Below are 27972 nucleotides of genomic sequence, written 5' to 3'. Positions count from 1 at the left end.
CTTATTTTTTAAATTACAAAAATACATGTTACCCATTATGCAGGAAAGGATTTCTTTTTAAAAAATTCATATTTATTCATTTTGAGAGGGAGAAACAGAGAAACATCAATTTGTTGTTCTACTTATATATGCATTCATTGGTTGCTCTTTGTATGTGCCCTGACCAGAGATGTAATCTGCAACCATGGCGTACCGGATGATGTTCTAACTAACTGAGCTACTGGGCCAGGGCAGGATTTCTCAAATATGAAATTTAAGCAGCAGGAGAAAAATGAATGAACTTGTAGTACAGTCAAGATAGCAATTTTTCTTTCCTTCTTTACATTTCCTTTTGGTGAATTTCATGCTTATCATCCAGCTATTCAAAACCAGAAGATGGGGCCGCACAGCCCCAACTGGCCTCTGGTCCAAGGATGAGACGTGGAGCACAGCCACCTGCTGTCTCACAGACCAGCAGCAGGAACGGAGCCTCTCCGGCCACTGCGGCCTGAAGCGGGCCGCTCAGCCGTGAATCAGCTGAACCCCAGCCAACCCTCAGGCCCAGAAAAATCAATTCTTGCTGCTACATGCCACTGAGAACTTGGGGTTGTTTTTATCTGATATGATTATAGCAATATTAAACTGATATAGCAGTCAAGGTAATTTACCTTCTAATCCTATATCATTAATCATCATATGTAATCTGTCTCTAACAGCTAGAAGCTTCTTTTCAATACTTTAAAATACATTCCAACTTATTATTAATGAATAATAAACATTAATAAAATAAAAGATGTAATTTTAAAAGATAATAGAGGAGAAAAGCAATTGATAACTATTTTTTAAATTTCAGCTTAAATATCACTTCCTCAAATGGGCTTTTACTGACCCTCCAATTATATTAGGTACCTCTTGTTAGATTCTGTCACAGTAATCAGCCCTTTTCCTTTATAAATTGTCCATGTTGGACTAATTCCTGAAGGTGAGGTCATACTTTCTTTGTTTATCACTCTCCCTTAAAATCAAGCACCATATTTGAAAAAGAATAGGTACTCAATACATATTTGTTCAATAGGTAAAAAGAAACAATTTGAGGCTCTAACTATGATTAGGGCATGTGGGATATTATCTGGTTAAATTCTCTTATACCACACTTCTCTGACAGACTCCTCTCTGTCACTATCTCTGTCAGGTGAAGAAACAACAACACCTTATATGCTAGTATCTCTGGGTGGGTTATAAAATTCACACATGTTCACTCTCTAAAATTAATGTCTTCAATGCCATTTATCCCTTGACAACATAAGGTGGGTTCTCCATATCACACAATGATGTAACATCTTTAGTGTCCTGTTTTCACTGCACAGGCTTCCTGATGATGATTATTTTTTGTTTCATTTTATTTATATTTATTTATGTATTTTTATTTATATCTTCATTGTTGAAATTATTGCAAATGTCCTTCATTTCCCCCCATTGACCCCATCTCTTGCCCCAGGCCTTCACCACACTATTGTCTGTGTTCATGGGTTATGCATATATGCACACACGTTCTTTGGTTGATCTCTTCCCACCCACCCACCCTCCCCTGCCTTCCCTCTGAAGTTTGACAGCCTGTTCCATGCTTCTATGTCTCTGGATCTATTTTGTTCATCAGTTTATTTTGTTCATTTGATTCCACATATGAAATCATGTGATACTTGTCTTTCTTTGACTGGCTTATTTCACTTAGCATAATACTCTCCAGATCCCCCCATACTGTCCCCAATGATTTTGGAATCTAAACCATATGCAGATATTTTCATCCACAAGTACAGATGGAGCATATCATATCAATAGAGAATCAGAGTAATTCAGTGGAGAAAAACTGGGCTTGGGAATGAGAAGTGGAGGATGTGTGTGTGAGTCCCAATTCCACAACTTTCTCATTATGCTGTTAACCTGAAAAACTGGGATGATAACATCTATTCCATGGAGTGGCTGTGAGGGTGAATGAATTAATTATGAAAAATTACCAGTGAACTATAGATTATTATATAAATATTAATAATTCTAGTATCTATATATTTTATAAAATGCATGTAGAATACGTTAAATCATACATTAAAATCGTTCATAATCACTGCTAAAAATGCCCACTGCCATGCATTCTGGTTTATCTGAGTGTTTTTAAATTTAGTTCGTACAATTAATAACTACAATGGCCCATATGATATTTTCTTTATTTCTAAATCTCTGGAACTGTGTTTGTACTTACTGAGGGCATTCCCACTACCTAGAGTGGGGATGATTTTTGTATAGAAATATAGAAGCTGAAGATTGCTGGTCTAATACAGTACCTGAAATAAATGCTGAGCATTTAATTATTAGACTATTTAACCTTATTTAATGTTGCTAAATCCATGAATTGTGTTATTTTGTCACTAATACATTGTCAAACTGTGCTAATCATTTTCAAAATTAGAACTTTTATGAAGAACATGTGGGTTTACATATTGAATCTAATTTTTCTTAGTGAATTTGATAGAATGGATCAAATACAGAGTTTTTTTTACAGCACAAATCCATTGATTCAGGTTGCTAATCCATATTCACAAAGCCAAACTTCAGCTGAGAAAAACATTATGTCTAAAATTCCTGATACATTTTGCAAATCTTTGACACCTGCATGAAGTTTATATGTAAACTCTTCTTGGCCTCATTTAAAAGAGTTAGAAGCAAAGTATTTCTCACACACACTGCTGCCTTATGAAGGACATACTTACTGCTATAATTCTTGTAAATGGAGAAAAATATTTTATCCAGAGCAACCAAGTCACATAATATCGCGATTTCTCCATTTTGTTGCCATTTAAAATTGTAATCACTCATAGATATTAAAGGGAAACATGAAGGGTGGCATGCAATGTGGAGGAACTCATGCATGAATTATCCCAAACTATTCAAATTTCTTACAGAAAAAAGCAGATTAAGCTGAATTTGTTATGTGGGGAATAATGGTTCAAATAACTTAAACATTTTTGATCTTCCCATTTGCTTCTCTGGGTAAAAGTATATATTGTCTTTTTCTTTCTTTCTTTCTTTCTTTCTTTCTTTCTTTCTTTCTTTCTTTCTTTCTTTCTTTCTTCTTTCTTTCTTTTTTTTTTTTTTACCATAGTTAATTGAATGAGTGGATGTATTCAGCTCCATAATAAAGAAAATTGTACATTAGATGATGCTTTGGTATAAATGTTAGCAATTTTCAGGAGCAAACCCAGATTTTTGTACTTTGGTGAGATGTGCCATGAGTTGCACCTTTGGAGAGTCCAGTTAAAAGTGCTGATATTGGGCCCTACCTGGTTTGGCTCAGTGGATAGAGTATTGGCCTGCAGACTGAAGGGTCCTGGGTTCAATTCCAGTCAAGGGCACATGCCCCGGTTATGGGCTCGATCCCCAGTGGGGGGTGTGAAGGAGGCAGACAATCAATAATTCCCTCTCATCATTCATGGTTCTCTCTCTCTGTCTCCCTCACCCTTTGTCTTTGAAATCAATAAAAATATATTTTTTTAAAATGCTGATATTGGAGCATCTTCCCATACACCAAAAGGTTGCGGGTTTAGTTCCCAGGCAGGGCACATAGCCAAGTTGCAGGTCAATTCCTGGTCAGGCATGAATGGGAGGCAATTAATCAATGTTTCTCTCTCTCTTTCCCTTCCTCTCTCTCTAAAATCAATAAATATATCCTCAGATGAAGTAAAAACACACACAAAAAAATGCTGATAAATTGTACCTGGAACAAAGCGGCTGCTCGCTAAAGGTTAGAGCTCGCCCTTTGCCCATGTTCTCCTGCTTTTTGAGGACTGACATATATTTTTTCTTTGGATTGCTTGTGGTGACAGTCGTTTAAATTGTAACTACAATGTATTTTTCAGCCCTAGCCAGTTTGGCTCAGTGGGTAGACTGTCGGCCTGCGGACTGAAGTGTCCTGGGTTTGATTCCGGTCAAGGGCATGTACCTTGGTTGCAGGCTCCTCCCCACCAGGGCCCTGGTCAGGGCTCGTGCAGGAGGCAACCAGTGGATGTGTTTCTCTCACATCAGCGTGTCTCTCTGTCTTTCCCTCTCTCTTCCACTCTTCCTAAAAATCATATTCCTGGGTGAGGATTAACAACTACAAAAAATAAAAAATAAAAAATAAATAAAATGTATTTTTCATTCATACCATCAATATGAACTTAAGGTTGAAAAATTTGCCTTATTTCACAGACATCTTATTAATTTTTTTCTGAGGTGGTTTTGTTTTAATTTTACATTTGTTTGAGAAATTTCTCCTGATTTGGAGAATGGACTCATATTTTTCTTTGGTGTAGGCTTGCTTATTTGTAGTAACAGTCATTTAAATTAAATTACCACTAAAACTCATTTTTCTTCATGGTATTCATATGAAATTGAGGCTGGGAAATTTGTTCCATTTCACAGACACTTTATGTTTCTTCTGAGATAGTTTTTATTTTATACATCTGATACATGTGGTGTGGACTGAGTTTACAGACACTCTGACAACACATCAAAGACTTTGAAATATCAGAGTTTAAAATAAAACTAGATAACTATATTTATTTATTTATTTTCCATTTTTTATTAAGGTATTATATGTGTACATATTTCACCAGATAACTATATTTAAAATGAAAAAACATTTATGACTATATTTATCCTTTAAAATCTCATGTTAGTCCTTTTAACTTCAATTATAAAGTCAAATTAAAGCTCCCACTGATGTGATAGAAGAATTCAATTTTAGGATACTTCAGTGTAATATTTCCTCATGAAAAATAGAACCAACATTAAAAAAAATGGAGTGAGGATGACTAGACTAATTAAGTTAATGCATTTAATATATTTTAAAAGTGGGCAGTAAAATTAGTGCTGGGTTTTATGGCTTAGTATGTAATTGTCTGAGTAATCCATTAAGACAAAATTATCCTCTGTGCAAGCATCTCTTTATTAGGAGGCCATTTATTAATGGTCTTTTAAGCTCTTGGAACTTTCTCCCAAAATGTATTTTTTTAAAACAATTTTTCTAGAGTTGTGTTTTAGATCCCTCATAATATCATGCCACTTACTAAAAAATTATTTCATCTCAGTTTTCTCAGAGGTAAAATATGAATAATCATAATATCTAAGGTATAGCATTTCTCTCTGGTAATTGAATGATACTCCATGTAAAGCACAATAGTTGTACATAGTATATACTCAATAAATAGTAGCTATAGTTAATATAATCATATTGTCTTTCATTTCTAGCTCCATCCTGAGTCTTATCCTCCTTTAATAAGTAAAGAAATTAAGATTAAGATATCAAATTCAGAGATAGCAAGTCCAAGTTCACAAGGCTAAGGAGACCCATGAGAATACAAACCACAGTCTCTTACCATCTCTGCATGCCATATCCCTTAGTAGGCAAATTATATTTTAAAGAACTGGCCAAACCTAAACTTCCCAGGATCACCTTCTTATCTTTTCCTTGACTCCTCTTTCTTCAACCTCATGAACCAATTCTTGTCTCTGTTCACAGCAGACCCCTCATTATCCCTGAATATGTGATGAATTGGCTCCTACATTCCTTTGATCTCCCTGGCCTCCAGGTTTGCCCATTTCTTGAAGTTCAATGCCATTGTCATCTCCTGCCCTGCTCTCTGCTGCCTCTCCACCTCCTGCCACCACATCTCTTTAAACAGATGTGAGTGTAAGAACAGTATTTGTTTATCTTTCCAGCTCACTGAGTTTCTCTGGGACACAGATCAGAATTTACTAATTTTCTAATATGCCTGAAGCCTGGCATATGATTGAAACTTATTCTGCGTTTCTTAAAAAGAAGAATAAATGAATGACAGAAGGAGTGAAATAAATGCATTTAAAGGCTTTTGAAGGTGAGAGAAAAAGAGATGAGAGTTGGGACGGTAAGTGTTCCATCTCTTCCTTGCGTTTTCTGTGCAGAATCTTCCACTGGCTGCCTTGTTCAGAGAGTCTCCTGTGATTATCAGCACAGCTCCTCATGCCGTGGTTTACAGAAGGCTATTTCCGCCTTTGTTTCTAAATGATCACTTAAATGACTCAAAGGAAGTTGGGATAGCTTTCCTGGGTAGACCTTACTGTGCAATTTCTTATGTTTTCCCAGGTGACTGCATCGGTTGCTGGGAAGTCAATTGTAAAAGCAGAGCTTATCTGGGCTGAGTGACGCACATAACCTTTACGTAATCAGAGTCTACAAACTTGCAGAATATATATTTTTTGCCTTGGCAGGCACTGAAGTGTTTTCCAGCCTGGTGAACAGAGACATGCAAAAGAGGAACACTGGGCCATGGGACACAGGACAATTTTAAGCAATTTAAAAAATGTGTCAAGGGCAACGTTATAAAGCCATAATCATGACCTGCAAAGGAGACATCAGACCACACAACCGAGGACAACTCAACAATGTGAAATCAAAATATAAAGTGTGAAGACAATCCACATGAAGAATATTCAAGGGGAATTAAACTAGACAACACAAATATTAAGAAAATTGGATTTCCAGAAGTGGCAAAACATGAGCAATTTAACAGGAACAGTTTGCGCAAACGAGCTGAACCCCCAGCACTGTGGTATATAAAATAAATGAAGAACTGGTATTCTCACCCTTTACTGCTACTCTCCCTGGGAACAATAATTACTAGACAAAGTAAAAAAGAAGGGATTGACATCTTAAAACCTCTACACTGTGGCAGGCAGTATATGTAAAATATCTCACTGAGTCCTCCCAACAGTTTATGAGGTAAGTATGATTCCTGTTGGCTCGGGTGGTCAAATATGTGTAAGGTCACATGGTGCAGTAGCAGATCCAGGATTCAAACCCAAATCTGAACTCAAATTTTACCCATTTATCTCACTGTGCTACCTGTCAGAATCTTCCGGAATAACCTCATTATAGGAAATGCCCCCTATGATTTGGTGCCATTGCATGGAACCCAAAGACAGAACGACAGTGATGTTCCTAAGTAGTGATATGGTTACATTAGCAGTTATAGAGCAATGTATTTTCCCTTAAAAGAAAATTTTAAAACTGAGAAAAGTTATCATGAATATTGTAACCACACTCATGTACCTACAGAACTACTCATTATGAACTCCTGTATTTTATTTAAATAATTTTTTCCCTGTAAAATAATACGAGGACGTGGCATCCAGAAATAGACAACTACAAAGCCAAGGCCCCGCGGCACTCCCAGCGCCACACGGATGCCTCCCGCACCCTGACACCCCGGGGTCGTGAACAGGCTGAGCTCACTGGTCTCCGACTTGCAAGCTTAGGGCTGAGGTTTAATAAAATTGTCCATTCCTCCATGACCTGCGCCGTGGAAACTGCCGACACCGTCAGCAAACACCTGCCAGGGGTCTCCCCGGCCAGCACCGACCTGCCGGGGGGGAGGCGCCCCCATGGAGCCTGACGCCCGCGTCTCCCTGGAAGCCGGGAGCTGTGCGGTACCATGAAGACGGGGCCGGGATCGAGGCCGCCTTCTGGAACACATCCACCAGGCAGGGGTCCAGCAGCAGGAGGACAGGTACGAGACCTCCACCAGCCACGTCAGCGTCTTCTCTGCCTGTGTGCGGGGCGCTGCGGTTCCCTCCCGAAGGCAGGCTCCGCCTCTCCCTCAACGTGGCAGCATCGCCCGCCTGGTGGTCCCGGCTGATGGCCGCGTGGCCCTCAGGGCCCTCGGGGACACGGGGTTCATGCCTCCGGACAAGATCTCCCGCTCCCGAGGCCCCGCTCTCCGCACCCCTGCCCAGCGCTGGCGTGGGAGCCGCCAAGAACACGGAGACCTTGCCTCCGTCCGCTCCGCGGGCTGCGCTGGGTCACTTCGTTTCTCTAGGACCAGGCCGAGGTGGAGGGAAGTGTCTCAATCCCGCGGGTGTCATTCTGGCCCAGGGTGGAAAGGGGGAACGTCCTGGTGAACAGGGTGCCACCTGCTGGTCTCACGGGAGAGGGGCCAGGTGGGGACAGCCAGAAGAGAGTCCTGTTTAAGGAACACAGCTAACTGACAGCTCATTCTGTTTGTCTCTGGCTGCTAAACTTTTATGCTTATGGATTAAAGTATTTGGACACTGATGTGTCCATCCCAAATATTTACAAAAACAGTACAATTTCTATGAAGCGGTTATGAACATTTTTTTTGCAGTGCAACTAAATGGGATATCTGATCCATGTCTCTGCCATCTTTGGAAATAACTACAAAATAAAACTTTATTTTCCTGGTTAAAAAAAAAAAAAAGAAGCGTGCTCCCTCTATATCTTTTTTCCCTTCTGTTGGCTGGATGCAGAGGATCGGGCCTAAACAGGCAGTCGGACATCCCCCAAGGGGTCCCAGATTGGAGAGGGTGCAGGTTGGGCTGAGGGACACCCTCCCCCAGTGCATGAATTTCTTGCACTGGGCCTCTAGTAATAATAATAACTTCCTTACAGGGTTATTGTGAGTAATAAACTATATATATGTATATTAGAGGCTCGGTGCACAAAATTTGTGCACAGGTGGGTGGGATCCCCTCAGCCCAGCCTGCACCCTCTCCAATCCGGGACCTTTTGGGGGATGTCTGACTGCCGGTTTAGGCCCAATCCTGGGGATCGAGCCTCAACCAAGAGTCAGACATCCCTCTCACAATCCTGGACCGCTGGCTCCTAATTGCTCACCTGCCTGCCTGCCTGGTTGCCCCTAACTGCCCCCACCTGTTGGCTTGATTGCCCCTCACTGCCTCTGTGTCCTGGCCTGATTGCCCCTAACTGCCCCCACCCCCCGCCGGTCTGGTCACTCCTAACTGCCCTCCACTGCCAGCCAGGTCACCCCCAATTGCCTCCTCCCTGCCAGCCTGGTCACTCCTAACTGATTTCCCCCACCACCAGTTTAGTCACCCCTCACTGCCCCTTTGCCAGCCTAATCACCCCCAATTGCCTCCCCTGCCAGCCTGGTCACCCCCAACTGCACACCTCCCACTGGGCTGGTTGCCTCTCACGGCCCCCCTGCTGGCCTGGTCGCCCCACGCAGCCTGCTATTCAGTCATTTGGTCGTCCCTCACTAACCCCCGCTGCCGGCCTAGTCATAGGCAGTCATCTTGTGAGGGCGTGAGGGTTAATTTTAATATTACCTCTTTATTATATAGGATATAGAGGCCTGGTGCACAAAATTCATGCATGGGTAGGGTCCCTAGGCCTGGCCAGCAATCAGGGCCAATCGGGGCCTTCTGGCTGCTGGCCTGGGCCTCCCTTCCCCAGCTGCCGGATGCTGGCTGGGGCCTTCCTTCATTCCGCGCCGCCCCCTGGTGGTAAGCACACGTCATAGCGAGCAATAGAATTCCTGGTCTCCTGGTCAAACTCCCGTGGGGACACTTTTCATATTAGTCTTTTATATATAAAGAGATATACATATTACTTTGAATGATAACTGGCATATGGTTAGCTATATATTTATTAGTCATTATTGTATCATGTTACATCAATAATATTCTTTGGAAATAAGCATGTATCAAAAATCTTTAAATGAAGAGTATACAATTTTAATGGGAAGTACATATTTTCATGATCTACTAACCCAACTAAAGCTGGCCCTGTCAAGGGCAGCCATTGTAGACTTGTTCTGCTCATTGAAAATAACGAAATCACATCTGACATGAGTAATATACTAGTACATAAACTGCATAAACATTCTTTTGTGTACAGAAACATGGAAAGCATGTGATAATGTCTTTGAAAAAATGATTGACTTAATATTATTTAGCATGAATGAAAATGACAGTTGAGGAAATATCAAAATATCTAGCCTTCAAATTCCGAAGTTCTAAGAGATACCAGCAATTACGTCTGAATTTGACAAAGTGATGGAAATTGCAGATGGAGAGGGGAAGCATAGGCTTATGATGACTTATGGGCAATGAGAAATTGAAACAATAATAGACACCAATCAACAGAAATGAAAGTTGGGACAAAGGCTAAAAGAATATAAAATTGGAAGCAGCCATGGCTCATAGGTAAGTTGCATCATTCTAGGTCTCAGACATAATAATGGCAGAGGAAAAATTCAAACCCACGTTTGTCTGACTTAAAAATCTGAGCTCTTAACTATACTAGATCCCCTCTTAGTACAGAATGTGAAAAATACATGAGATGAGGCATCAGAAAGATTTAGATTTGAATCTGTCTGCACCACTATTAGATCTGTGACCTTGCCTAGTTTCCTTCCCACTAAATTGGGAAAAATAATAACCACCTTTCCTTAGTTGTTGGAAGAATTGAGATAATGTTTGTGATGTTCCTGGCATGTCCAGGTGCCAAAACAATGTTCGTTCCTAGCTCCTTCCCTGAGAAATCATAGTCTGTATGATTAGCAATTATATCGAACCATCCTCCACTTCTCTGTACAAAGTACTTCTACAGAAAAATTGCACTCACTTAACTTTGTACCCTTTTAAGAAGAAAAACTTTCAGCAAAATCAAGGGTGATTTTGTGACTTGGAGACGGAAACAGCAGCCTAATTCTGAGCACACATAAGCAGACGCACATGCATGTGCACATACATCTGGTGTCCTAGACATAGTCCCCCCAATGCAGCCCCAAGGTTCTGTCTCTTTATCAAAGCATGTGCTCAGATTATTAAAAACTAGAGACCTGGTGCACAAAATTCGTGCACGGGGGTGGGGGTGTCCCTCAGCCCAGCCTGCACCCTCTCCAATCTGGGACCCCTCAATGGACATACCTCTCACAATCCAGGACTGCTGGCTCCCAACTGCTCGCCTGCCTGCTTTCCTGATTGCCCCTAACCGCTTCTGCCTACCAGCCTGATCACCCCCTAACCATTCCCATGCCAGCCTGATTGATGTCTAACTGCTGCCCTGCCAGCTTGTTTGCCCCCAACTTCCCTCCTCTGCCAGCCTGGTCACCCCTAACTGCCCTCCCCTGCAGGGTTGATCGCCCCCAACTGCCCTCCCTTGCAGGCCTGATCCCTCTCAACTGCCCTCACTTGCAGGCCTGGTCCCTCCCAACTGCCCTCCCCTGCTGGCCATCTTGTGGTGGCCATCTTGTGTCCACATGGGGGCAGCCATCTTTGACCACATGGGGGCAGCCATCTTGTGTGTTGGAGTGATGTTCAATCTGCATATTACTCTTTTATTAGATAGGATGCCAGGCCTACCCTAGCCAGTTTGGCTCAGTGGATAGAGTGTCAGCCTGTGGACCAAAGGGTCCCAGGATCCGTTCTGGTCAAGGGCACATATCTCAGTTGCAGGCTCCTCCCTGGCTTGGGCCCTGGTCAGGAGGCAACCAATCCATGTGTTTCTCTCACATTGATATTTCTCTGTCTTTCCCTCTCTCTTCTACTCTTTCTAAAAATCAGTGGAAAAATATCCTTGGGTGAGGATTAAAAAAAAAAAAAAAAAAAAAAAGCCAGGCCTGAGATGATTCCACCTTTAGCAAGTATCAAATATTCTAGAACGATGAGAAACTGTCATGATGCTAGGCTTATATTTTATATATATTTTAAAATTTCTTTATTGATTATGGTATCACATAACTGTCCTCATCCCCTCATTCCCATCCCAACCCCTCCTCACGTATGCCCTCACCCCCCTGTTGCCCGTGACCACTGGTTAGGCTCATATGCATGCATACAAGTCCTTTGGTTGATTTCTCCTCCTTTCCCCCACCCTCCCCCTACCTTCCCTCTGAGGTTTGACAGTCTGATCGATGCTTCCCTGTCTCCAGGTCTGTTTTTGTTCATCAGTTTATGTTGTTCATTATTTCCCCTAGATGCGTGAGATCATGTGATACAAGAAATACACTTATAAGAACTGAAAATGAGACAAGCTAGGCTTATATTTTAATTATAGGTACTAGCAAACAGGTAGGGATAGTAGTTGAAGGGAAGAGAAGGTTCCCCTGCAGACCTTTGAAAAATATGATTTCAAAACTCCTTTTCAGACAAGAGCAAACTTGGGGTGGTTGGACCTGACTTAGATCACAGGGAACCCCAATTATATATCACACTGCAGATGCCCCAAGGGACAGAATTTGGAGCATAAATCCAAGAGGATAGTCTGAACATTTTATTAGCATGAAGATGCTAGGCAGGGAGACAATCCAGGTCTGAAGAATGGGACAGAAATTAAGCAAGAGGGTTCATGATGGAAGGGAAGAGGTAGGACAGGAAACATATCCTGAGTCTCCGGAGTGTGTCCTCATAGAGCTCTGTGGGGAGAGGACGCCAGGAGGCGCCTCAGGTACCTGGGACGTACTACCGCTGAGTCAGCTGCCTCTGCACATCCTATCTAATAAAGAGGGAACATGCAAATTGACCATCATGCCACAATGGACAAGATGGCTGCACTCACAGCGGAGGCCGAGTTCCTGTAACGAGCCTTTACGAGCAATCAGCAGGGACCTGAGGCTGCGTGGCGCTGGGATGGGACAGGGGACCTGAGCTGCACCCCCCACCTGGTGGGGCTTGACAGGGGACCTCAGGTTGCACCCCCTGCCCCAGCGCCAGGCTGGGGGACCTCAGGCTATGCCCCCCGCCCAGTGGGGCTTGACGGGGGGCCTCAGGCTGCGCCCCTGCCCCAGCGCCAGGCCAAAGGACCTGAGGCTGTGCCACTCGCCCTGGCACCAGGCTGGGGGACCTGAGGCCACGCCCCCCCGCAATGTGGAGCTTGATAGGGGACCTCAGGCCCGCCCCCCTCTGCCCACAGGGCTTGATGGGGAACCTCAAGGCGTGCCCCTTCCCCAGCCCAGGCCAGGGGACCTCAGACCATGCCCCCACCTGGCAGGGCTTGATGGGGGACCTCAGGCTGCATTGCCCACCCTGGCCCTGGGCCAAGGGATCTCAGGCTGTGCCCCCAACCCTGGCGCTGGGCCGGGGGACCTGAGGGTGCGCTGGAGGACCTGAGGGTACACCTCCCACCTGGCATGTGCCGGGGACCTGAGGCTGCGCCCCCTGCCCGGCAGGGCTTGACAAGGGTGGGGCTGGCCAGGTCTGGATCTCGCCCAATGGGGGTGGGGCCGGCTGGGTCTGGGTCTCCCACGATTTTGAGGTGCCGCGGGTGGGCGGGGACTTGACTCTGGGTCCCGCGGCGCACCCCAGACTCTGAAAGGAGGAAGATCTTCATATACATTTTACTAATTTTCTTTCATCTCTGACAGTTCTATTATAGAGAAAGGGCAGACAGAAATATTAAAATATTTCCTTTCTTTTAATCCCCTTTTAATGGGCACGAATATTGTGCACCAGGCCACTAGTAGCACTATAAAATGGCATGAAAACTGTCAACTCAATGTTGGAGAACACAGAGCGCATCCTTTCAGAATAAAGAACTTGTAAAATGAAATAGCAGAATGTTTGCAAACAGCTCCTGGAACAGTGAGCGCATATTCTGAAATAAGTGCAATTGTCCAAACAGCAATAATGATGTTAAAAAGACTTCAGGCCTGTTTTGCGTTCCGTGATCACCAACCCCCCGTCCCCGTATTAATTTTAGTGAGTTAATCACATCACAGGTTTGTGTCAGAGTTGCACTTTTTGTGTCCAGCATGTGTCAGTTCACAGCTGGGACTTTTAAAGACATTTGTTGGCAGCATTATGCAACTTTATAACCACAGATTTTTTTTTTTTCAGATGAAACCCAGCTTATTTGTATTCAGTGGACATTCTGTCTTTTTTATGTAGGAGCTTCCCCAGAATTGGAACTCTATATCCGTGTGTGTGTGTGTGTGTGTGTGTGTGTGTGTGTGTGTGTGTGTGTGATTCTTAGTTAAAAACAAAAAGGATGAGGCAGGAAAGGGTGAAATAGAGAAGCCTGAGGCCTGGCCGCCAAGGAGGAGGGCAACGTGCTGTCAGAAAGTGTCCGTGTTTCAGTTCATGCTGCAATTCCATTTTCCAGTGGGGCACCAAAGTGGATATTGCTCTTCCACTAAAAGGGGTGGACAGTAACTTCACTCATCAATAAAGTGCACGCAGAAGAATAAGAAATTTGCAGGAGGAATTTTGCCAAGAGCTGGGAGAAAACAAGCACCCTTAGAAACACAAGGGAAGACAATTGTTCCTAACGTGAAAGTTGAACAGGTACATCATTAGAGACAGAAAGCAAGGACCCTGATCTTCATAGAGCAGGGGCCGCGTGAAACACATACGAGGGGAATCAGCAGGATGTGGGCTACGCAAGGAGAAAGAATATGGGCTGCATCAGAACAGAGGCAAATCTTCTATATGTGGCTCATCTTCCACTGTCTAATACTCAGGCTAGCTATTTAATAAAAGTGGGTGTATTTCATATTTCGTAGCATTGTGTCAGCCATCCTTAACTAATCTAGTATTTTCATTAAAACCTCAAACATGAATTTTGAGCTTGCTTCTATTCTGTGTTTGTGTGGGGGAAATAATCAATTTACTACATAATGGACCTCTGAGTATTGAGTGTTTTTGCTTTAACAATTGCCATGCCAGTTCTGACACAGAGAGTGATCTGTTTCTACTAGGAAAAAAATTAAATATGTCATTATGATATGAACATTAATTTTCTCTGACTGAATTTTTTTCTGCCATTTGAGTATCTCAAAAGAGCATAATGAAAATCAGGATCTAATCACATGCTAGCTTCAAATATCTTTCCAGTGGAGTTTTATATTTGTGGGCACAACAAACAGGATGACAAATGCAAAATTGGGGCTACCTATCTCTTATTAGAGGCACAATGGAGGGTCCATCAATAAAACTTCCATTAGTTTTGAGGTTTTATGGACAATGTTCCTTAGAAGTATGGATTGGCTCACAAACCACATGTGAGATAGTTGTCCATTACAAGAAACCCTGTACAACATATTGGTCTTCCTTAAGGCACTTACCACCTTATACACGTTATGCCTCCCAGTATACTTATTAGGTCCATGTCTTGCTTCTCTTCCTTCACACTTAGCACAAGCTCACAGAGGCCGAGACTTTTCTTTATTCACCCTCTGGCCTAGCCTCGGGATTACAATGCACCCTCACATGGCACTGTGTGCTCTTTCTATTGTAGCAATTAACGTACTGTTTTACGACTTCCTATTTAAATACCCAGACTATACGGCAAACCCCTGAGGATAGACTTGTTCACTCTTGCATACTGCCTGCTACAGGCTAACAATAGTGAAAGCTATAATTTGTTAAGCACTCACTGCTCAATGCTCTATCCTTCACAACTTGGAGAGAAGATACATTATTATTCTCAATTTACAGATAAGGCAAGTGAAGCTTAGGAAGCGTTAAAAGTTTGCACAAGGCTATTCAGCTAGTACTGTCAGAATTAACATTGAAAACCAAGCATGTCATATTCCAAAGACCATGTTCTTAATTAAGGATGAGCCCGGGCACACACAGTTAAGGCAGTGTTGGTAGAATTTAAAATTGGCAATGTAGATTTAACATTAACACAAGTATCATAGACTTGTTACTCAAACCAATTTATATCTATTCATAAATACAGACTAAAATATCTCATAATAATTGCTTATTTTTCTCTAAAAATAGATACTATTTTCCTATTTTCTGATAGTGACTATTTGTAGTTTTTTTAGTTAAAATAATTCAAATGATAGCTACTATTTATTGAGCCCCTACTAAATAGTATCCTGTACCTGTTTTGTTGGATGCATCACTTTTTATTTATTTACTTATTTTAATCCTCACCCGAGGATATTTTTCCATTGATTATTTTAGAGAGAGTGGAAGGGAAGGGGAGCTACAGAGAGAAACATCGATGTGAGAGACACATTGATTGGTTGCCTCCCTCACAGGCCCCAGCCAGGGTCGGATTGAGCCTGCAACCAAGGTACATGCCCTTGACCAGAATCGAACCCAGGACCCTTTAGTCCTCAGGCTGACTCTCTATCCATTGAGCCAAACTGGCTAGGGTTGCATTACTTTCTAAATTGTTCAATGTTTGCCTTTGAGGATGGAGACCACGTATTTCTCACTTATTCCTATTTCCATCTCCCTTTTCCTCCATTCAGCATGGTGGGCTTAATAGGTGCTCAATAATTATTTGTTGAAAGAATCTGCCAGTCGTATATTTTCATATTTAATATTCACAGCAATCTTGGGGTGTTATTGTAGATAATTTAAACAACTTGTGCAGGGCCACATAATAAATGCCAGAGCTAGAGTCCACTCTCATTCTGTTTGGTCCTGTGGCTCACTCCGGGACCACACTACCTCTTATGAGCAGGCCTTTGTCGGTGAGGCCCTTTGAATGCAGACTTCCAATTTTCTATGAGTGTACACCATATATGATGTCACAGTAATAGCTGAATACTATTTTCTCTCTCAGTTGATATCAATTGCTATGGGGGAAGCACTGTTTTTGAACAGCATATTTCTGGAACTATATTTCCTAAGACTATCTTGGTTGACTTGTTCTTGAGAATCATAGACTAGTTTCAGAGGTGACTGGTTGTAAGTAATTCTGTTTTGCTACCATTGACAACAAACTATCTGGTTCACCAGTTAATTCCCTCAAAGTTGTATTTTATCAGATAATAAGCAAATAGAAGAAAGCAAAACAAAACAAAAACACATAGAAGGGGGGAGGAAAGGGAATTGATGGATAACTAGGGTCTGATTTTTCCCCCCACTATTCCAGCAAAACAAAAAATCCTATCTTATTAGGTATTTAGTATTTCTATAGAAATTTCTGGGAAGAAGGTTACTGCAAAATTCCAGGACAATTGGATGGCCCCCAAATGGCCCAACACAGGAAAGCCAATCTAGGCTGCGCTGAGTTCTTCCCGGCTTTGAGATGGTGCTGACCTCTGAGTAAGCCCCATCTGGACAGGGAGTGGGGAGACAGACTCTGCATGGAAGGAGCCGTTCCTCCAGCGTCCGTCCTCCCTTCCTCCCCATACACAGCAGCTGTCACCCAGATTCTTAGCAAAAGCATTGCTGAGCGGGTTTTAAGTGCCACGCCCATTGACACCTGGAGAAATCTAAGTAAATAAAAAGTAAGTTAAAAGTAATACTGTAAAAGGAGGATAATAACACTGCTACCCAATTGGACTAACTCCTTGTGAGGAGTCAGTGATACTTTATAATATGTAGTGCATTGCCTGGAACAAAGAAAGAATCCAATCATTTTGTTTTCCCTTTTCCCAAGCCTCTACCTAAATCTATTCCTTAGCTATATGAATTCAGTGTTTCTGAACTGGGTTGCCTGCTTTTTGTTTCTCCATATTCAGATCAATTCTATAGAAGAATATAGCTCAAATCATGTCACATTCCTAATCAATAGTCTTCCATTGTTTTATTGCCTGAAATAATATTGAGAATGGAAGCCAAACTACTTTGCTAGGTATTAAAAGGCGAAAGATTTATGCGGTCTGAAGAGAAACCAGAGCATACTTTGCTAGGTATTAAAGATATCAGTATGCTTCTTGGATTTTATTTTTTTCTATTTCATGACTCTCATAGGTCAGCCAAACTGAATCTCTTGTTCTTTCAAAAGTGTTTGCTCGGACCTGGCCAGTGGTGCTTGGTGGTTAAATGTCAACCCAGGAACCAAGAGGTCTTCTGTTTAATTCCCAGTCAGGGCACATTGCCTGGGGTGTGGGCTCGATCCCCAGTAAGGAGTATGCAGGAGGCAGCCAATCAATGATGTATCTCTCTCATCAATGTTTCTCTCTATCCTTCTCCCTTCCTTTCTCTCTTAAAAAAAAAATCAATAAAAAAATATAAAAAGTGTTTGCTCCAGCCATTCCCTTTTCCTGGAAGGTCCTTTCTTCCATCAATTTTACTCAGGTAAAGCTTTTCTATACATTTAATGTATATCTTGCTAAATAATGAGCCCCTTAAGAACAGAGGCTAGCTTTTTCTCATCTTTACATTCCTAGTGCTAGTAGTGTTACTGATATGGAGTTATGTATACTAGTACATTAGTCAACTCAAATATTTGCTGAATAAATGAAAAACAGAACAAAACAAAACACAACAACAACCCACAGACAAACTTCCTTGTATTCCCCAAGTGCTTTGAAATGCTTGGTTTTGGTCTTTTGTTCTTCCACCCACACCATTCCCAAAATTACTAGATGAAAAAACACACTATTGTTTCATTACTGGAAACAATGACTACACAATTTCCAATATGTTTTGACTGTTTAATTTTTATTGCCTTTTCATTCAAGAAGTTTTCTTTTCTGGGTTTAATTAAAGAAATAAAAATCTAAAGCTTTTGCCATGAGCCACAATTAATTTTTAAATTATTCATAAGACTTGGTTTTCTTAATTTTTAAAAAATCCTCACTCAGATATTTTTTCAATTGATTTTCAAAAATAGGGATGAGGTTAGCATATTCTAAGAACTAACAGAAAATAAATATGGCTGAAGTGTAGTGAGTGATGGGGAGAGAGATATAGAGGTTGGAGTAGTTGTAAAATTATATTTAAGAATTGAAGTAGGGAGACCAGTTAAAAGACTGCTACAGTAGGGCAGAAGACAGATAGATGACTAAGCTTGTGGCTACAAAGATGGAGAGAAGCAGAAGTATTTGATATGTACTTGATTTTGAAAGAAAAAAAATCAAGGGACTTGTTAATATACGCAGGAAGTGTTAAAAAGAGAGAAATACAAGATGATTTTTAGATTTCTAGGTTAGCATCATGGTGGAGTGAGAAGACCACTTGTATTTCCCCTTACATTTACAACTAGTTGGACATCCATAATCCAGCAAAGGTTCTTCTGCTCAACACACAAACATGCCCGAGAGATCCACACTTGGGTACACCTGAAGGTGGGTGTATTGAATTTATTGGGGAGGAAACATAGGGGTGGGAACAGGGATAGTGCATGGATGCAGATCCCAAGCATGACTCCAGCTAATGTGGTAGCAATGGAGGAGTGGGAATGTGGGACAATTCATCAAGAATATTATGTACCCAATCTAGGAGCACCAAAATATATAAAGTAATTTTAACAGACCTAAAGGGAGAAATAGGAAGAGAAACAATAATTGTAGGAGACTTTAGCACTCCACTTACACCAATTTAAAATGTGTGTTTATTGATTTTTAGAGAGAGAGGAAGGGAGAGGGATAGAGAGGGAGAAACATTGATGAGAGAGAAACATCATCAATTGGCTGCCTCCTGCACACCCTCTTCTGGAGATCGAGCCCGTAACCTGGGCATGTGCCCTGACCAGGAATCAAATAGTGACCTCTTGGTGCCTGGGTCGATGCTCAACCACTGAGCTACACTGCACTTACACCAATTTAGAGATTATCCAGACAGTAAGTCAACAAGGAAACATTAGCCTTAAGTGACACCTTAGATAAGATGGACTTAATAGATACAGAATTTTCCATCCCAAAACGACAGAATACACATTCTTCTCAAGTGTACATGGAACATTCTCAAGGATAAACCATATGTTAGGACAGAAAACAAGTCTCAATAAATTTAGGATCAAAATCGTGCCAAGCATCTTTTCCAATCCAAATGGTATTAAACTAGAAATCAACTACAAGAAGAAAGCTGGAAAAATTGCCAATATGTGGAGATTAAATATCATGCTTCTTAACAACTATTGGGTCAATGTAGAATAAAAGTAGAAATTTGAAGATAAATAGAGATGAATGAAAATAAAAATAGGACATACCAAAATGTTGGGAACCTAGCAAAAATAGTACTCAGAGGGAATTTTATAGCAATACAGGCCTCTCTCAAGAAACAGGAAAAAAATCTCAATTAAGTCATTGAATATTACACCTTAAGGAACTAGAAAAAGAAGAATAAATGAAACTGAAAGTCAGTAGAAATAAATAACTAATTAAAATCAGAGCAGAGATAGATAAAATAGAGAGTAAAAAGACAATAGAAATAAAAATGTTATTTTTCTGAAAACAAATGATAATAAAAAACAATTAATAAAATAAAGAGCTTGCTCTTGAAAAGATAAAATTGACAAAGCTTTAGCTAGCGTCACTATGGAAAAAAGAGAGAAGACAAATAAAATCAGAAATAGATTTCTAGTTTTATGGATTAGATAAAAGATGATGGTACAAAGTAGCAATGAAAAAAATAGATTACATCTTTTAAGAACTTCATGGAAATAAATTTGAAAATTAAGAGAAAATTTAAAATTGTCTAAAAAATGTAAATTATCAAAATGGACTAAAGGAAAACAGAAAAATAAGAGTAGACTAATAACTATTAAATGACGACTAGTTAGATATCTTACCCCAATCCATATTTCAGATAGTTTTTATAGGCTAGTTTTGCCAAATCTCCAAGAATGTGTAATTTATACCTAAAAAAACCCACAACAACTCTAAAAGTAGTAGAAGAAGATTACCTAACTTATGAGGTTGCTATAACCTTGAAACAAAATAGGTAAGTACTATATAAGAAAAGATATTAGAGGCTTGCCTCACATATAAACATAGAAAACATTGTGAGTAAAATAACTGAATTAAGTAATGCATTAAAAACTCATTATAAACAACTGTGGTTTATTCATGTATATTCGGAAGGTTAACATTAATATGTACTTTTATGTAATTTTCGAATTAAGTAAATTTAAGGAGAAAAACCATATGGATCATTTCAATAGATTCAGAAAGACACTGAATAAAGTCCAGTACTGAAATGTTAAAAAAAGAGAAAAATACAAAGTGTTGCCTCCACTCTTGTCCCAGCCTCCATTCTATTCTCAACCTGTAGCTAATAGGTTTAGTATAAAAGTCATTAAGATTATGTCATTCCCTTGCACAGAACCCTTCAATTGCTTCTTATCACATTTAGCAAAATCCTCAAGATTCTTGCTATGACCGAAGAGGCCCTGCAGGATGGCCAAAAGAAATAGGTCTGCCTTTCCAACCGTCCTTGACATGCTAATAAGCTCTCATCTCAGGACATTTGCGCTGCGTTCCCTCTGCCTAGAATGCTCTTTCTTATATCTGCATGATTTGCTCAGGTCTTTGCTCAAATGTTACATCTGTTTGAAGAGACCTTATATAAATAACTATCCTCCACCCTCCCTCAAATCCTTTGCTTCATGCAGCTTTTATTTTTCTGAAGAAAAACAACATTTATTACTACCTTATATCCTGTTATATGTTTATTTACTTCCTCTCTCTTTTTCCCTTTAAAAGTTCCACAAGGATGGGGACCTTATTACCACTATTATTCCTAATGTGTTCAGAAGAGTATCTGGTATATTGTAGGGTCCCGATACATATTTGTTGAATTAATGAATCAATATATGAATGACCTACTTCTAGGGTTATTTGTTGTGAAGCTTGAATAAGATAATACATGGTAAGTGTTTTTTAAAAAAGTTGCTTTTATAAAAAGATTAAAAGAGACTGTAATGTATTGTAAAATAGTGCCCAGGGCCAGACCTGTACATACATGCATTCATATCACATAAGGCCATTACATTTTTGTGACTTCTTTATAAAATAGATTTTTCTCTAACCCCTTATACACACAGTCGTTTCGTGGTTACGTCGCCATCTCCCATTTATTTCTAAAAAAAAAAAAAGTTCTGTACATAGGTGCTTTATGTTTTTTATTTATTTACCACAAGTAAAGGTCAGGAATTGTTATCTTTCTTTTAAAATTTTTTTTACTGTTTCACTTCATTACTGCTGTGTATGTGCTCCATGTGAGTGATGTAGGTGCTTATGTAGGTGGGTTCCTACTTACGGCGAAAATTGCATCACGTTGCTGTAGGAACGGATCTCCGACGTAACCTGAGGACCTACTGTATTGAAATAAAAGTTAAAAGTCTTATGAACTTTCTTAGGCCTGTGAATCTATATACTAAGTTTTGTTCCCTCAAGGTATACATAATCTAAGAGGAAAGACACGTCATTGTAATGTGGGGTAGAAAATCATACAGCCGCTAAGAGGTTAGAGAGAAAATGCTCGGGTGTTCAGGCTGGGTGGAGACATTTCCTTTCGGAAGGATGGAGTGGGTGCGTCACTAGTCCCTTGCAAAAGAATGTCCGTTCAGCCAACCAGTATAATATTTAAATAAGAAACACCCTGTCCAACCTTTCTGAAACCTTTGGCAAAGGAGGTTAAAGAAAAGGGGGGACTAGAAAATGTGTGGCTGACCAAGGAACGCTAGAGCAGAGGCGTGAAGTGCTCTGAGGAGCTAGACCAAATCAACATTTTTACGTGAAAGTTCTGAGAAAGTTCACAGCTTAATGACTTCCTAGAACATCAAACAGAAGTCTAAGAATTTTGAATGAAGTTCATGCCTAATCACAGTGTGTGGTTCTGAATGTGCTCTGGCTACAAACCTTATTATCATTAATAAATATTTTGTTTAATTGGCCTTTTACAGGTCACGTAAGTCTGCAACTGAGCCAAAATGAGAAATAACTCTTGGTTCTTAGCCCTTTGTTTAGACAGATGTATTTTGTCATAAGGTTTCTTTGCAAACAGTGCTACTCATGATGTTGGGCTGATTTCCAAATTTTAAAATGAGCCAACCTCGATAGACTCAGCTAAGATCTACTCAACACCTACTTTGCTCCAGGCACTATTGAGCCCTCAGCAAATACTATTTTTAAGTTACAAAAGTGCAAAAGAGGCATCCCAGTCCACATTTTTTTTTTTCAGATGAGAAAATGGAGGATTAAAGTTTCTGTCTAGTATCACATGGCTTGTAAACCAGAACTTGAGCCCAAATAGAAACGCTACACTATAATGCTCTACCAAGTGGACCAAATACCCATTTATTGAGATCCTACTATGTTGGAAGCATTTGAAAAGTCACACAAAAACCGGCAACCCGTTTTTGCTGTAGTGCAAGCACCGCTTGCTTTCTGGCTTAGAACCTGACCCATTGGGTCTGTAGGCTGCGTGAGGCCAGGGCCTGTGCTGTCCACCTTGGTTGACTCATATGTGGACTGGGTTCCAACACAGCCTTCTCTCCCTGTTTACTAAGCAAAGAAGGAGAGCAGTGCTCTCTTATGTTATTCGCAGCCAGAACATATAGGTGATGCTTATTGGTATTAATAGTAAAAAGTAACATTTATCGAGTGTCTGCCATGTGTCAATATTGTTCCAAGAATTTACACATTTAATCTTCACAAGAACCCTATGGAGTAGGTATTAATATTCCCTCCCCCATTTTCCTATGAGGACTTGGAAGTTTTGAGAGGTCTAGTAACTGGACTAAGATCAGACATCTGATAAGATAGAGTAGCATTTGAATCCAATAGCCTGGTCCTAGAGATTGGGCTATAAATCACTGCTCTACTCTTAGCAAAAGAAATCTAGATGAAGGCAATGAAGCTTCTCAAGGATAAATCATTATTAAAGAGGCCAGATATATCCTACCCCGATATTCTAATTCCTGATGTATGCAGAAGTTTTACTGCCCTTCCCTTTTCTTTCTTTTCTTTTCTTTTCTTTTCTTTTCTTTTCTTTTCTTTTCTTTTCTTTTCTTTTCTTTTCTTTTTTCTTTTCTTTTCTTCTCTGTATTGTTTGAAAATCCTGCAAATAACACACTAATACTTCTTTGTAAATATTTATTATTATAAAAGTACCTAAAGAGTTAATCCTCCCTCTACCTCATTCTCTACCCTCTACCTCACCCAGGGGTGAGGTTCCATTCAAAACTTCTAGGAATACATACTTCTATTTCCCCATATGCCAACACTTATTAATATCTGTTTTTTAATGTGCTCATCTAATGGCCAATAACGTCATTTTTACAGGATTTTTATCCAGTTGAATATCTTATTGGCTATTCCTTTTTCTATCTTTGCATCTTTTCTTTGTATCTTTTGTCCATTTTTCTATTATTTTGCTTCCTTTTATTTATAGAAGCTTTTACATTTTCTAGATATTAAATGTATAGTATTTATTAGTATATTGCCAATATGTTTTCCCACCAGTTGTTGGCCTTTTAATGCTTTTCAGCTTTATTGAGTTATAATAAAGGTCCCTTCCTGACCTCAACATTTGGGATTACGTGGTGGTATTGAGCATCTCATGTGCACATGGAGAGTCCCTCTTCTGTTGCAGGCACAGATTTTAGTTCTTTTAAAATCTGTGAGTAAAATATAGTGGCCTGTGGGTTGGTTTTCCTGACACTATTTGAGTGTTACAGTGTGCCAATGATTGCTTTCTGAAAGTAGCCAGAAATACTTTCCAGTAGAAATGGTTCTCTTTTGATCTGGGAACCGTGGGAAGGATCATGTCTCAGGGTAGTTGTCATAGTCAAACTAATCTGAGGATGGGTTCATGAAAATGACTTGATTAAATGAACACAGACAGTAGGGGGGATGAGGGCATGTGCTGGGGGTGGGAGCGGCCAGGGAGAGGTCAATAGGGGAAAAAGGAGACATATGTAATACTTTAAACAATAAAGAATTGAAATTAAAAAGAAAGAAAATGACTTGATTCATGATTTCAAGGGCCAAGTGCCTTGGCTGCTCGAGGTATTCCACCAACGGTTAACAACGGAAGGGATCTTCTTTGTCTGGTTCAATGACTGTAATTCCCTATGTCTGTAATTATAAGTGGGGAGACCGAGGTAGGAAAGTATCATTTGTCTAAGACCATCCAGCTAGGAGGACAATGATAAAAATAATGTACAGATGATGTGATAAACAGAGAGCTTTGTTAGGCTTAGCAACAACCTCTGCGGCTTGCTGTGCTGACCTTTCAGCATTTCTGACATTTGGGAAATATTTCAACTTTTGAGGTTATTTAGAATTCCATCCCAAAATATAAAAAGCAAACATAATCCTATAAATGCCCCCATGAACTCATTTTGTGACAGAGAAGTCCTCATTTTTCTCATACCCTAAAGGAACTACAGATATCTCAGATTTTACCTTACATTAAAATTGTATTACTTATTCTCATTTTCAAAATACTTTCCCCTGAATGATTACATTTGATGTTCACTCTAATTTGACTCAAAATTAAAATAAATAAAAACAAATAAAAAATAAGTGAATAATGTCCTTTGGGGAGTATCGCTAGAACATACTATGATCACCACATAGTACTGTTTTTTCAACATCCCACTACCTTAGACTTTTTATGATGCAGCATTTTATTCCTTCAGGCAGTTTATTGGTTCTGTCAGTAAAACACTAAAGCACTGCCTGGCATAGTGTAGGAAATCAGTAAACTTTAAGGATTTGTCTGTCCTTTTATAAGTGTGTTTGTTTGTTTATTTATTTATTTATGAACAGGTGCTATTTTTACAAAAGGATATACTATGAAAAGTTACCCTCAACCTTGTCCCCAGACCATCCAGTTCCCTTTCCACAGGCCAACTCCTAGGCGGGCACCTGGCAGCTAATTGAGAACTAGTGTGTGCCTGGCAGTGTTCCAGCTCTGTCATCCAGGAAACTGTCAGTCTCTGCACCTGAAAGCCCCACTCTGGCCTTTGGGAACTCATCAGTGTTTATTTGAGTGCTTTTTAAACTTTAAAATAATCACAACCCACAGTAAGAACTACATTTAAACACATGCATTTTAAATAACATAACATAACTCCTGTGTTGAGTCACTTTCCCTTACCAAAGACACCATCTTTCATGGGTGGAGCACTTCCCTCCATGTGGCATCGGCCTGGGAGAAAGCTGTAGCACCACCCTCTGGACTCCCTCCTGCCCTACCCTATGAAGTTTTGCCCTGATGAGTAGTCAGCAGCTTTGGCCAAGGATGTAGAGGTCAGAGCAGGCTCTGAGGTGGGGGCCACCCCCTAACATTCCCTGAAATCTGAAAGTCACATCCCCCTCACAGGAGATCCACTAGCCCCCATCCTCATGATTCCTAGCAGTCCCACTCTGTGTTCTCCTATCAGAATTTGGGACAGACTGAGTTTTGTGGTTCTAGAACAGGAGCCATTTTCCCCTCACACACTAGACCAAGTAGATCCCTTCCTTCCCATAGCCAAATATTGGTTTATTTGGGCCTGAAAACTCTGCTGGCATCACCCTGATGACTCACTGAGACCCCACCCCAACACTAAGTCTAGGCACCACCAGTGGGTGGTGGCTAGACTTGATATACCCAGGGACATTTGCTGAGTGGCCTCAGACCCAGCACTGGCACTAGGTTTAAACCTGCATAAATCTGGTGGACACCACTTGCCCCTACCTGGTGACTCACTGAGAACCTACCTCATGCAAATTGAGTCCTCCCAGATGCCCTTTCAGTGACTGAGCCTAACAGGCAGCCAGCAGGTGGAGGCACCTGGAGATGGATCTCAGGGTGCTTTGGGACTTTTGCTGATCTGTCCCTGTTACTGGTTATGGTAAAAGCTGACCTTGGTGTACAGCTTGGTCCTTCCTATGTGCATGCAGGTCCAGCAGAGGCAGCCACAAACTAGATTGCTGAGGGCCAATCACAGGCAGTGTCCTGCACCAGCGCACTTCCCAAGAGGCCCAGATACAACACACCCAGTGGCCAGCTTCAGAAAACTGGAGCAGGATCCAATAAGCTTCACAATAACTCAAAATCTATGGGACACAGTGAAAGCAGTGCTAGAGGTAAATTCATAGCATTACAGGCCCACCTCAAGAAACAAGAAATATCTAAAAAAAAACCACCTAATTTTATACTTAAAGGAACTATAAAAAGAACAACAAAGCTCAAAGTGAGTAGAAGGAAGGAAATAATATAGATCAGAGCAGAAATGAATGAAATAGAGTGTGGAGAGCACCTGAGCAAAGTTCGTCAGCTGAACCCTGCAGCGTTGGCAAAGCCATACCCTGGAAACATACCTTGCCAAAGGCGAGGAATGTTGTCAGTCCTGACCTTTAGTTCAGGCGCCAGGGGTGGGTGCCATTATCTAGGTTTACTCAGGCACCAGGGGTGGATGCAATTATCCGGGGTCAGCCAGGCCTGACAATTACGAGAAGCCACAAGAATGATGAATGCAGCCTGATCTTTAAGCATGACTTAACATAATTTCCCTTTGTCTTGAACTCTAGTAAAACTCCTGGTATCATGCTATATATAATAAACTCATTGCACTAGTTCTGGGTCACTGTCTCTCCATCCGAGAATAGTGTCCCACCTGGTCCCAGCTTTACTTGTATAATGTCTCTGTGTCTGTCTCTTTCTTAATCCCCAGTTGCCCCTACTCAGGTCTTATTCACTCTCTAGCTGCGCTGGATGCGGAAGAACTGGCGCCAGAACAGGGACTTGAGTACAGGGGAACTTGAAGCAATAAGGTGAGGAGATGGTCCGAGGTGCATGCAATGAATTTAAGAAGTAAGGTAAGGAGCGGATTAATATAGCTGGGTGTAAAACATGGGAAATACATTGTCTCAGGAGAGAGACCTATATGCTCAAATGCTTAAGACAATGCTCAAAGCTAGAGGATGCTCTATTAAGCATAGTCAAATTCATGATTTCTTGAGTTTTGTTAATGAAACTTGCCCTTGGTTTCCTGAAGAGGGAACCATCAACTTACAGACCCGGGAAAAGGCCGGAAAGCAGTTGCTTGACCGATACACGGCAGAAGGTCCAGAAAAAATTCCTATTCCTACATTTGCACGATGGTCTCTAATTCGTGATTGCCTTGATCTGGCGCAGGAGAGTTTAAGAATGTCTAAGCAGGGTGTGCCCACGGCTTTGCAACATACAGTAGAGGGGTGCTAATCCCTAAAAATACCACTTCCCCCCTCTGTGCCACCTCCTCCTCTGCCTGTCACTCCTGCGACTGCCGTCAAGAGCACGCCTGATAAAGTTTTACCTCCTAATGATGAGCGGGAGCTAGAATTTAAGGCAGAGCAGGACAAGTGTCACCATGAGCGGGATGACTCAGATGATGAGGAAGGTTTTGCTCACAGTTTCGCAGAAATGACCCTAGCCACCCTGCCTTTACGGCTGAAAGTGAAAGCAACTTCATATTTCACTTTGCTGGAGGCTCAAGCTACTTGTAGTAGGCTGAACCACATAGAAGGGATTGAAGGAAGTTCCCAGTAG

At 41.0% G+C, this 27972-nt stretch overlaps 1 pseudogene across 1 annotated transcript; it reads left to right on the top strand.

Moving 5' to 3' along the window:
- Nucleotides 1–184: 184 nt before the first annotated feature.
- LOC307101983 (serine/threonine-protein phosphatase PGAM5, mitochondrial-like) lies at nt 185–27972 on the top strand (annotated as a pseudogene). Its single transcript has 4 exons — nt 185–189; nt 7172–7792; nt 27440–27630; nt 27718–27972. The product of its transcript is annotated as a serine/threonine-protein phosphatase PGAM5, mitochondrial-like (transcript).

This window comes from Cnephaeus nilssonii (assembly GCF_951640355.1).
Source record: "Cnephaeus nilssonii genome assembly, chromosome: 6".
NCBI classification, from domain to species: Eukaryota; Metazoa; Chordata; class Mammalia; order Chiroptera; family Vespertilionidae; genus Cnephaeus; species Cnephaeus nilssonii.
The sequence above is the reverse complement of the archived record's forward strand: the minus strand, read 5'-3'. Positions and strand labels throughout refer to the sequence as shown.